Source organism: Ranitomeya imitator, chromosome 8 (assembly GCF_032444005.1).
Source record: "Ranitomeya imitator isolate aRanImi1 chromosome 8, aRanImi1.pri, whole genome shotgun sequence".
Classification (NCBI taxonomy): domain Eukaryota; kingdom Metazoa; phylum Chordata; class Amphibia; order Anura; family Dendrobatidae; genus Ranitomeya; species Ranitomeya imitator.
In genome coordinates this window covers 10,587,343-10,599,881 of record NC_091289.1, presented here as the reverse complement: position 1 = coordinate 10,599,881, position 12,539 = coordinate 10,587,343, and the positions used below count along the sequence as shown (strand labels likewise).

The window sequence follows — 12,539 nt, the reverse complement described above, 5'->3', positions numbered from 1 at the left end:
CGAGCTTGAACACATATACCACCCTCAGCACACATTTCACCACACATACACCAACCTCGCCACATTAAAGTCGAAACACAAAAGTCGCCACTCAAAACTTGCCACGCGCAAAACTCACGCCACATGCAAAACTAGGCTCACGCAAAACTCGCCACACGTGCAAAACTCACCTCATGGAAAACTCGCCACACGCAAAACCTGCACACGCAGAAAAATTGCCACAGCCACATAGTATATTGCCCAGTGATGTACTATATTGCCCAGCTACGTAGTATATTGCCCAGCCATGTAGTATATTGCCCAAACACATCGTATATTGCCCAGCCACGTAGTATATTGCCCAGTGATGTACTATATTGCCCAGCTAAGTAGTATATTGCCCAGTGACGTAGTATATTGCCCAGTGACGTATATTGGTCAGCTACGTAGTATATTGCCCAGTTACGTACTATATTGCCCAGCTACGTAGTATATTGCACAGCCACGTAGTATGTAGTATATTGCCCAGCCACGTAGTATATTGCCCAGCCACGTAGTATATTTCCCAGTTACGTACTATATTGCCTAGCTACGTAGTATATTGCACAGCCACGTAGTATATTGCCCAGTAACCTAGTATATTGCCCAGTTACGTAGTATATTGCCCAGTCATGTAGTATATTGCCCAGTCATGTAGTATATTGCCCAGCCACGTAGTATATTGCCCAGCTGCGTAGTATATTGCCCAGTCACGTAGTATATTGCACAGCCCATGTAGTACAGTATAAAGCACAGCCAATGTAGTATATTGCACAGCCCATGTAGTATATTGCCCAGCCCACGTAGTATATAGCAATGTGGGCATCATATCCCTGTTAAAAAGAAAATTAAAATAAAAAATAGTTATATACTCACCTTCCAGAGCCCCCGGATCCAAGCGAAGCAGTTACCGACGCTGAGTCCTCGCGCGCTCCGGTCTGAAGAGTGCATTGCGGTCTCGCGAGATGATGACGTAGCGGTCTCGCGAGACCGTTATATCATCATCTCGCGACATCGTAGCATGGACCGGTTACCGGAGCGTCGCGAGCGGGAAAGGCCTGTTGTGGATCCGAGGGCCTGACGAACGGTGAGTTTATAACGATTTTTTATTTTTTTAATTATTTTTAACATTAGATCTTTTTACTATTGATGCCGCATAGGCAGCATCAATAGTAAAACGTTGGTCGCACAGGGTTAATAGCAGCGTTAACCGAGTGCGTTACACCGCGGCATAGCGCAGTCGGTTAACGCTGCCATTAACCCTGTGTGAGCGGTGACCGGAGGGGAGTATGGAGGGGGCACTGACTGCGGGGAGGAAGGATCGGCCATGTTGCCGCTGATCTGTGCCTGTCGCTGATTTGTCGTGGCTGTTTTGCCACGACCAATCAGCGACTTGGATTTCCATGATAGACAGAGGCCGCGACCAATGAATATCTGTGACAGATAGACAGACAGACAGACGGAAGTGACCCTTAGACAATTATATAGTAGATAAAGCTGAGTGTATGTATATGTGTGTGCATCAAGCCCCGCCCACTCCACATAGCCCCACCCACTCCGTATAGCCACACTCACTCCACACGCAAAGCCCCGTCCACGCGGCCCACGTTGATAGCGCACAAGGGTGGAGACACATCCACCTCGAAAGCCACACTGCAAAACTCACCGGCTGCAATGTTCTAGCCGATGCGAGCTACAATCAGGGCCGCCGCCTTCAGAGTATCAGTGCGCGGCAGACACAGGCCACATCTAGCTCCGTCGTGTCTAAAATGGAGTTGCTTCTGTGAGGCATGATGTCAAGGGAAAGGGAGGAGCCTCATGGATTACACCGCTGTGCAGGTGTTGCTGTGCAGGTGTGAGGGGAAGAGAGGTGTGAGGAAAAAATGAGGGGAGGAGAAAATTAGAGGAGTGAGGGGAAAATGAGAGGAGTGAGGGGAAAATACTGCAATGATGGGAAAATAGTGGAGTGAGGGGAAAAAGAGATGTGAGGTGAAAATGAGAGATGTGAGGTGAAAGTGAAGAAGTGTGAGTGGAAAATGAGAGGAGAGAGGGGAAAATAGTGGAGTGATCGGAAAATGACAGGTGTGAGGTCAAAATGAGAAGTGTGAGGGGGAAAATGAGAGATTTGAGAGGGAAAATTACAGATGTGAGGAGGAAAATGAGAGGCGTGATGGGAAAATGAGAAAAGTGAAGTGCTGCTGCAGTATGAGGCTATGTATAATTTGTTATAACCACAGTTAGTTACTATGCCCAGCCAACGCCGGGCTCTTCAGCTAGTTAAGAATAAAGACAAACTAATACTTTCGGGAAAATCTGGATGGGACCAAGGCACACAGATAGGGCAGTACCGTAAAATGTGGGTGAAGGTGATAATAATGCTCACCTGTGGGTGTTGTGTAAGGAAACAACATGTGTAGAAGTGCAGATTATCACGATGTATGGACTGCACTTATGGAAAGCATGTGTGGAGAGTGTAAGGCCGCCGTCACACATGCGAGTTTTACGGACGTAAGAGCGCAGAATCTACGTCCGTAAAACTCGCAAAAAATACGGCACAATTATTCTCTATGCCTCTGCTCCTATCTGCCGTATTTTACTGATCAGTATTATACGGCTTTCTATGGCCGTACAAAATCGCAGCATGCTGCGTTTGTCACCGTACTGCGCAAGAAATACGCCAATGAAAGTCTATGGAAGCGTGAAAAATACGGATTACACACGGACAAGCAGTGTGACTTGCGAGAAATACGCAGCGCTGTTAGAGAGAAAAGCCGGTAATTCAGTGCGGTGTACAGTAAAATCACACTGACCGCTTACAGTAGAATAGGTAGAATAAATGTGTACACATAGAATATATATATATATATATATATATATGTCAGTAGACACATATATGTATATATATTAATATTTATGCCAGCGCTAGACAGCTTGAAAGCCGGTAATTCAATTACCGGCTTTTTCCTTCTCCTTCCTAAAACCCGACATGATTTGAGACATGGTTTACATACAGTAAACCATGTCTTCTCTCCATTTTTTTTGCAGATTCCACACTACTAATGTCAGTAGTGTGTATCTGCAAAATTTGGCCGTTCTAGCTCTTAAAATAAAGGGTTAAATGGCGGAAAAAATTGGCGTGGGCTCCCGCGCAATTTTCTCCGCCAGAGTAGTAAAGCCAGTGACTGAGGGCAGATATTAATAGCCTGGAGAGGGTCCACGGTTATTGGCCCCCCCCTGGCTAAAAATATCTGCCCCCAGCCACCCCAGAAAAGGCACATCTGGAAGATGCGCCTATTCTGGCACTTGGCCACTCTCTTCCCATTCCCGTGTAGCGGTGGGATATGGGGTAATGAAGGGTTAATGCCACCTTGCTATTGTAAGGTGACATTAAGCCTAATTAATAATGGAGAGGCGTCAATTATGACACCTATCCATTATTAATCCAATACTAGTAAAGGGTTAAATAAAACACAAACACATTTTTTTAAATTATTTTAATGAAATAAAAACAATGGTTGTTGCAGTATTTTATTCAACGCCCAATCCAGTCACTGAAGACCCTCGTTCTGTGAGTAAAAAAACATAATAAACCAACAATATACTTACCCTCCGCAGATCTGTAACGTCCAACGATGTAAATCCTTCTGAAGGGGTTAAAACATTTTGCAGCAAGGAGCTGTGCTAATGCAGGCTGCTCCTCGCTGCAAAACCCCAGGGAATGAGGCTAAAAATAGATCAATGATCTATATTTAGCTTCATTTGCGGTGAGGCGCCCTCTGCTGGCTGTTCATAGATCGTGGGAAATTACCTAGAAAGCCAGGGAGCCCACGCCAATTTTTTCCGCCATTTAACCCTTTATTTTAAGAGCTAGAACGGCCAAATTTTGCAGATACACACTACTGACATTAGTAGTGTGGAATCTGCAAAAAAAATGGAGAGAAGACATGGTTTACTGTATGTAAACCATGTCTCAAATCATGTCGGGTTTTAGGAAGGAGAAGGAAAAAGCCGGTAATTGAATTACCGGCTTTCAAGCTGTCTAGCGCTGGAATAAATATTAATATATATACATATATGTGTCTCACTGACATATATATATATATATATATATATATATATATATATACCTATTCTATGTGTACACATTTATTCTACCTATTCTACTGTAAGCTGTCAGTGTGATTTTACTGTACACCGCACTGAATTACCGGCTTTTCTCTCTAATATATGTGTCTACTGACACACACATATATATATATATATATATATATATATATATATATATATATATATATATATATATATATATATATATATATATATATAGACAGTATATATATATTTTCTTTTCTTTTTGGGACACATGGATCACTTCTATAGCGGTATGTTGGTTTTGCTAGCCTGCGAGAAAACCACGCAGTACGGATGCCATACGGATTACATACGGAGGATGCCATGCGCAAAAAACGCTGACACACCCTGCCTACGGAGGAGCTACGGACCACTTTTTTCGGGACTTTTCAGCGTATTACGGCCGTAATATACGGACCGTATTGTTTTACGCTGTGTGTGACGCCGGCCTAAGAAAGGCATTTTTATCCACACCACCGCATCGCGGCTCTGGACCGACACTTTTTCAAGATACAAAAAAAACAAGTGTGCACAACAGAGAAACATTGGGGTTTAAAAAGGTCTATTTTGATCTTTTTAACCTCAATGTTTCTGTTTTGTCGACACTTGGTTCTTTTACCTTGATAAAGGCGCTGCCTGGCACCGAAATGCAATTAAGAAACCTTTCCTATACTCTCAGGATCTCATCCTTTATGTGGGCGCACCCCACACATGGTGATAATCTCCACTAGGCCAAACTAACATTTTTTACTAATTTGTTAGATTTGGTTTTTTATCTACTTTTAGGACTTGTGTGAAAAACTGATGTAGTTTTAGGTCAAATGTTGCAAAAATATTCTCTCTCTCTTTCTCTCTCTCTCTCTCTCTATCTATCCCTATCCAGTTTTTATTTTACTTTTCTCCTCCACTGACCGTCATAACATTTTTCGCACTGTCTAGAATCTTATGATCAGTAACAGATTTGTGCCCATGAACAGGAAATTAATTTTTGTCACTGAGAATATTACTTTTGAGCAGACGTTGTGGCGCTCCCGAGCTGGCGGTACCAGTGTCAATATTACACCTTATGCGAAGAGTTTTAGCATCAGCTGATTTATTGATCATTCAGCAGAATATTGATTTTAGTCTGGATGGAGCAGGAGCACCGTCCGCCCGTGTTCCCCCTCCATCCTCTGTGTTACCTGGCCGGCTCCTCAGACGCCTCCATCTCACAGCGTCTGTCTGTCCAGTCCGGGCTGCGGTGGAATTCTCATTTCCAGCCATGGAACATATTTCGCTTGTTCCATAAATGCCAGTAAACTGTACGTTTCCCTGCAATTCTATGATGTCAGATTCCTGTTTTCTTCTTATTTTAATGGGTCCTCGTCTCCAGAACATGATCATGTGATTGTATCGTGCAAACAATCGGTGTATTGAATCCGCAGGGTTTGGGGAATTAGGTGTCACACGTCCATTGTTATTATGAAGTAATGCAGACTACCGTAGTTACATAGTAACACTGGTTACCAACAGAGAAGGAGGAGGCCGTAGATACAATGTATCCAGCCATGATTCTGATCTCAGACATTTTTTACACTAATACATTGTAACAAAATATTGGGCTGCTATGATGTTTAGAACACTGAGTATTGTCTAGACTGGATACAATTGTTGCAAATTCTCAGCTGTGAGAACTAGTATTAATTAGGTCTGTACGAGATTAAAAGATTGTCACGGATTGTAAGAAAGTTGCAGGAAATGGCATATACAAATATCCATTCGGTCAGTTTCACAAATCCATGTTTCATGGTCTGAGTACGGTCTGTGAGGGATGGATTGGCTGCGAGGCTCCTGATTGAAGCTAACAGCCTCACATGAGTTCAGGTCAGGGACCCCGCAGTCAGTCCCAACATCATACTGTCCGGCCATAATTCACGGATTTGTGAGAAAGGCCTTACTCCCAAATTAAATCCCCCACTGCTGCAATAACCACTGCAGACAATCACTAGTCTCAGCCAATATGTACCATCATCAGCTTATTAGCTGCAGCGGTTGGGTTTATGCATATACATTGCAGGCGGACCGTCAGGGACCACACAAATTAGATTATCAAATTAGATGGGCATTAAACGATTGCCAATTTGCTATTTACAAGCGTCCCGATGGTCATTCACTGGCCTGTTTAAAAAGGATGACAAGAATTTTATATTACACAGAACAATCATTAAAATGATAATTTATGGTCCTGTGTCCACCGGGCAAAGTGCTGCCAAGAAAGGATAAACGAAGCCCACTGCAGAGCCATGGGCGCACTGACCCATGGCTTAGCTTTCTAGGGCCAGCAGGGGTTAAATTAATGAAGGTAGAAGCGTGAGGGTCGAAAGACTAGAGGGGTTGGTTAAAGGGGGGGTTGTTGGCAAAAGATTAGGCCTATATATTGTCTGAGAGGAAGTGGGGGCTATCAATCGGCAAGAGGTGTCAAGAGAAAACGTTATGCCCACCAGACCTTTAATTTGGCTGTTCAAGTAAGTTTGAATTATCCAAAATTGTGGACGAGGATGTCTTTGGGTGATTTCGGTGAGTGGTGGTGAAGGGGTTCTTGGAGTTGATGGCAATAATGTGGTGGGGGGTTGTACACTGGGTGGATGGTAACCTCCCCTTTATGTTTGGATTTTGGCTAATTGCCTGGTGGATTTTGGAACTCCTCATGGTGGGGTCCCTGGGAGTCAGTGTCATGGAAAAGATTTTCTGGCAACAAAGGTGCCCCTGAGCCTGTGGTCGCGGCTGGAGGTAATGCTGGATGGTTCATTATTATTTATTGGTTTCCACCAGGTTTTGGAGCTCTAAGAACCTCCTTACTGACAAGTTATTTATGGCAAGGTTTTGTATTATAAAAGGCCAATTTGGCCAATTAACCCAAAGAAAAGGTGTTACGAGTATTGGGATCTGTGGCAGTGAGGTGGTGTTGTGAAATGGTTGGGTGATAATAAGGGGTCAGTCGGAGGGAAACCTCTGCAATACTGCAGTCATGACGATTTTAATGCCAAAATGAACGATCCACTCACCAATGAGCAAACGTCCTGCTCGTTCATCAGGTAATTGCTGGCACCTTTACACAAGACACGGCCAGTGAGACCACTGGTTCTAAGGTTTTCATCAGAGAACTTGTCTGTTAACCTTCAGCTGGATTTACACATCCATATTTCATGGTCCCAGTATGGATCACACTGCGTGGACCGACCACGAGTCTCCTGACCCACCTGTTGAATTTGGGTCCTGAGATCCACGCTTCTGTCTGTGCATGGCAGCCAGTATTTGTACCACAAAACAGGATGTGCCACTCTGATTTTTTTATATTTAGGCATTGATTCTGCTGATTTTTTGTATATTCCTTATTTTTTTCAGTTGCTTTGTGAACCCCTAGTCCCTTTGCTATCTATCCTATTGGTCATGGAGCATATGTACAAGAGCCGCTAATCGGGTAACAAATGCTCATTCCTGATTATCACCTCATCTAAATTAACATTTAGGAACATTTCTCCAAATTCCAAGAAACCTCATTAGGCCCCTGGATACAAAGAAGAAGGTTCTCTCTCACCGACAGCAAGCACAGATTTTAGAAGTGGTAAAGAACAGAAACACACAGCGGGTGCTTCATAAAGCTTTTCCACCACTTTTTAGCATAGTCCCATTGTGCACAAAAAATTGTGACTTTTTTTCTAAATTTTTACGCCTCTCTGATCACTTTTAAGTAAAAGTGGGTAATACCTATTTGAAGGGGGTAGGACCAATGGCAGACAGATGTACTATAATTTATACCAAAATATGTCAAAAATCATTGCAGATACCATCACCAGCTCATTGATGTGCACTGAACGTTTAATAAAGTTGGTTTGTAATCCTTTGACTTCTGTTCAGCAGGTAATTTCCAAAAAGAGGACTTTCTGATCCGCTGAAATGCCCCATGAGAATGGAGCGATGTCCGCACATGCACGCCGCTGCTGTATGCTTTCTCTATGATACAGTCCCATAGAACATGCACAGAGCGTTGGAAGAAGTCCCAAAGATAATGTATTGAGTGGTGGCACCATGCACCCCTGCACTTCACCAGCACAGGACATTTCAGAGCTCCGTTCCCAGGATCGGCGGGGTCTCATCGGTTAGACCCCACTGATCCGCATGTTACCACCTATCTATCTTATGAATTGCTGGTTTTAATAGAAATCTATAAAATCCCCTAAAAGTAATTTTATTTTTATTTATTTTTTAGATTTTATTCTGTGCTTAAGTAGGAGAAGATTCCAAATGCATAATAACATTAATACTATACTTGTCAGACGCTTCCCCTGGGAATCCACCGTGTTTGTGAATACGACTTCTCCGCTGGCGCAAATAACCCGGCTTTACCTGCCGCAACCTTTTGCCACAGTGCACATTTGTGCTGCGTTCTTAGAAAGGAGCAATGTATTCTTAGAAGAAGCTCCTGCATTCATCTGCGGCCGGCTGCTGGGTTTGCTCTGGTGATTACAGGAATATCTTCTGGTCGAGATGATAATCTTCATATATTGATGTATATTTATATATAGAGAGACTGAAAATCCGGGCACGTAAGCAGATCCCTAGGGGCGCACTAATAATTAGGGGCACACAAATAATTCATTGAGGGAAGGAAGAGAAAAAATAAACTTGCATCAAGCTCCAGAGGCCACTAACAAGATGAGCATTTAATTATAACCTGCACTAAAGGGCCATTGTGGCCAGTGAAGAGCTGGGCTGATATATGAGGGAATTGCAAACTGAGCGATCGCTATAAGGCAAGAAAGCCCAATGGCGTAAAGACACTGACAGGTGATGATAATGGCGGAGAAGAGAGGCTATTGCAATCTGTCCAGAGGATTATTCGCAGAATACAGGCTGCCATAAATAGCGTCTACATCCTATTCCGCCACCTGTTCAAGCAAAATGTGGGTCAAACAACCTGTGTTCTCCAGGTATATGAGTATCCCGGGGCGCAATTTTCACCTAAGCTGGGAAAAGCCATATAATACCAGGTTTACCCAAGGACAATTACCATTTCAATAAATTCACAAAATTCTGATTATTTGACACATAGTTCAGAAAAAAAAGAGGAATTTTGTTTGTAAAGACCCATAAGTCTTATGTATGAGTGACTCAGAAAAAGAAATGTTCCCATGATATAACTTCATACACAGATAGATAACAATATTGTATACATTAATATTAAACATGCTGGTATAACCTGCTGGGCATCTCCTGACTATAATTACTATATACATTGCCATTAAAAAGTATTCATACCCTGTGGACTTTTCCACATTTTTCACTAAAATTTTTCACTAAAAAATTCTTATTGGGATTTTACGTGACACCAACACAAAGTAGCAAGTATGTGTAAAGTGTAAAGAAAATGATACAAGGTTTCCTAAATATTTTAAAAATATAAATCTGAAAATTGTTAGGTGCATTTGTATTTAGCCTCACTGACTCCATCTTTCGTTACAATTACTTTTTGGGTCTTTTTGGGTCGGTCTCTACCAGATTGACCCTCATAGAGGTGACATTTTTGCCCCTTCTTTGCACGCTCGCTTTCACTCTGGGATTTGGGTCTGGACTGTGACTGGGCCATTGACACACAGGAATATGCTCTGATCTTAACCCTCCATTGTAGTTCTGGCACAATGTTTAGGGTCGTTGTCCTGCTGGATGGTGAACCTATGCCTCAGTCTCAAGTCTTTTGCAGCCTCTAATAGGTTTTCCTCCAGGATTGTCCAGAATTCAGCTCCATCCATCTTCTCATCAACTCTAACCGGCTTCCCTGCCTCTGCGTAAAAAGAGCCTCCCAACAGCATGATGATTCCTCCTCCATGTGTGACGGTAGGGATGGTATTTTCAGGGTGATGTACAACTCGTGTAACCTAGGTATCTCATGTATATAATTCTATATGTACAGCTCGTACAACCTGGATATCTCCTGTCCTGTATATAATTATATATGTACACAGTGTCAGACTGGGGTGGGATAATATACAGCTGGGATAGCCTGGATAATTTCTGTATATAATTATGTACATACAGCTGCAGTATCCTGGGTATCTTTGTATATAATTATATATCAACACCTGTTATAACCTGGGTATCTTCTATATGTAATTATATATGTACAGCTGGTATAACCTGGGCATCTTCTGTATATAATTATATATGTACAGCTGGTATAACCTGGGTATCTCCTGTATATAATTATATATGTACAGCTGGTATAACCTGGGCATCTCCTGTATATAATTATATATACACAGCTGGTATAACCTGGGTATCTCCTGTATATAATTATATATACACAGCTGGTATAACCTGGGCATCTCCTGTATATAATTATATATGAACAGCTGGTATAACCTGAGCATCTCCTGTATATAATTATATATGTACAGCTGGTATAACCTGGGCATCTCCTGTATATAAATACATATGTACAGCTGGTATAACCTAGACATCTCCTGAATAAAGTTATATATGTACATCTGGTATAACCTGGGCATCTCCTGTATATAATTATATATGTACAGCTGGTATAACCTGGGCATCTCCTGTATATAATTATATATACACAGCTGGTATAACCTGGGCATCTCCTGTATATAATTATACATACACAGCTGGTATAACCTGGGCATCTCCTGTATATAATTATATATACACAGCTGGTATAACCTGGGCATCTCCTGTACATAATTATATATGTACAGCTGGTATAACCTGGGCATCTCCTGTATATAATTATACAGTTATATGAAAAAGTTTGGGCACCCCTATTAATCTTAAGTTTAATGTTTTATAAAAATTGTTTTTTTTTGCAACAGCTATTTCAGTTTCATTTATCTAATAACTGTTGGACACAGTAATGTTTCTGCCTTGAAATGAGGTTTATTGTACTAACAGAAAATGTGCAATCTGCATTCAAACAAAATTTGACAGGTGCATAAGTATGGGCACCCTTATCATTTTCTTGTTTTAAATACTCCTACCTACTTTTTACTGACTTACTAAAGCACTTTTTTTTTGTTTTCTAACCTCATTGAGCTTTGAACTTCATAGCCAGGTGTATGCAATCATGAGAAAAGCTACTTAAAGTGGCCACTTGCAAGTTGTTCTCCTGTTTGAATCTCCTCTGAAGAGTGGCATCATGGGCTCCTCAAAACAACTGTCTAATGATCTGAAAACAAAGAATATTCAACATAGTTGTTCAGAGGAAGGATACAAAAAGCTGTCTCAGAGATTTAACCTGTCAATTTCCACCGCAACCCCTAATCCTATCACACAACTAGAAATAGCCGTGTAGCGTACCTAACTCTACCTAGACGCCTCTTCACAGCCTAAGAGCTAACTAGCCCTAGAGATAGAAAATAAAGCCTACCTTGCCTCAGAGAAATTCCCCAAAGGAAAAGGCAGCCCCCCACATATATTGACTGTGAATAAAGATGAAAGTCACAAACACAGAAATGAAACAGGTTTCAGCAAAGGGAGGCCAGACTTACTAAACAGACTGAGGATAGGAAAGGTATCTTTGCGGTCAGCACAAAAAACTACAAAAAGACCACGCAGAGTGTGCAAAAAGACCTCCGCACCGACTCACGGTGCGGAGGTGCCACTCTGCATCCCAGAGCTTCCAGCTAGCAAGGCAAAATCATGAAAGCAAGCTGGACAAGGAAACAATGAACAAATAATTAACTAGCAGGGACTTAGCTTCTGCTGGAGTAGACAGGTCACCAGAAAGATCCAAGAGCGAACTGAACCAGTACAAGAACATTGACAGCTGGCATGGAGTAACGATCAGAGTGGAGTTAAATAGAGCAGCCAGCCTAAGACTAAACTAGGTCACCTGTGGAAGGAACCTCAGAACCAGCAGCTCCACTTACAGCCACCAGAGGGAGTCCATGGACAGAACTCGCCGAAGTACCATTCATGACCACAGGAGGGAGTTCGATAACAGAATTCACAACAAAGAAGGTCCTGTGGACTGATGAAACCAAGATTGAGTTGTTTGGTCATACACAAAGGCGTTATGCATGGCGGCCAAAAAACATAGCATTCCAAGAAAAACACTTGCTACCCACAGTAAAATTTGGTGGAGGTTCCATCATGCTTTAGGGCTCTGTGGCCAATGCCGGCACCGGGAATCTTGTTAAAGTTGAGGGACGCATGGATTCCTCTCAGTATCAGCAGATTCTTTACAATAATGTTCATGAATCAGTGACAAAGTTGAAGTTACGCAGGGGATGGATCTTTCAGCAAGACAATGATCCAAAACACCGCTCCAAATCTACTCAGGAATTCATGCAGAGGAACAATTACACTGATCTGGAATGGCCATCCCAGTCCCCAGACCT

The 12,539-nt window shown here is 42.3% G+C and overlaps 1 long non-coding RNA gene across 1 annotated transcript in view; it reads left to right on the top strand.

The window, feature by feature from the left end:
• The window catches only part of LOC138647091 (uncharacterized), an 82,518-nt gene extending 73,427 nt beyond the window's left edge, over window positions 1–9,091 (top strand). The window contains exon 4 of the long non-coding RNA XR_011314876.1: window positions 8,050–9,091. This is a non-coding gene — a long non-coding RNA (uncharacterized lncRNA). The remainder of the gene's footprint in view (window positions 1–8,049) is intronic.
• Window positions 9,092–12,539: the final 3,448 nt, after the last annotated feature.